Source organism: Corapipo altera, unplaced genomic scaffold (assembly GCF_003945725.1).
Source record: "Corapipo altera isolate COAL_440 unplaced genomic scaffold, ASM394572v1 61006, whole genome shotgun sequence".
NCBI classification, from domain to species: domain Eukaryota; kingdom Metazoa; phylum Chordata; class Aves; order Passeriformes; family Pipridae; genus Corapipo; species Corapipo altera.
Window position 1 is genome coordinate 1 of NW_020885724.1, and position 318 is coordinate 318.

General features: G+C 57.9%; 1 long non-coding RNA gene across 2 annotated transcripts in view; it reads left to right on the forward strand.

Moving 5' to 3' along the window:
- Positions 1–90: 90 nt before the first annotated feature.
- Positions 91–318, forward strand: part of LOC113940759 — a 7,192-nt gene continuing 6,964 nt past the window's right edge. The window contains exon 1 of one of the 2 annotated variants that reach the window (XR_003525534.1): positions 91–248. This is a non-coding gene — a long non-coding RNA (uncharacterized LOC113940759). The remainder of the gene's footprint in view (positions 249–318) is intronic. The other variant, XR_003525535.1, reaches the window with a different exon arrangement.

Below are 318 nucleotides of genomic sequence, written 5' to 3' on the forward strand. Positions count from 1 at the left end.
ACAAGTTACACTTATTTCAGGTGTTGGTGGGAATAGAATCCCCCAGCCAGCAAGACAAAATCCCAGTTTTCCCAACCCAGGTTGGGAGTCTCCATCCCTGGAGAGGCTTCAACCTCACCCTGCTGCTCTGGTGTCCCCCCAGCCCGGCTGAAGGAGGTGGTGAAGGTGCTGGAAAAGCTCAACAGGAGCGGGAGGTGGAAGTGGCTCCTTCACTACAGGGAGAGCAAGAAGCTCAGAGGAGACCTCAGGTAACGGCTCTGCCGGGGCAGGGTGGGTTCCAACACCCCTGGGAGGTGGAGGAGCAGGAACTGGGATCTG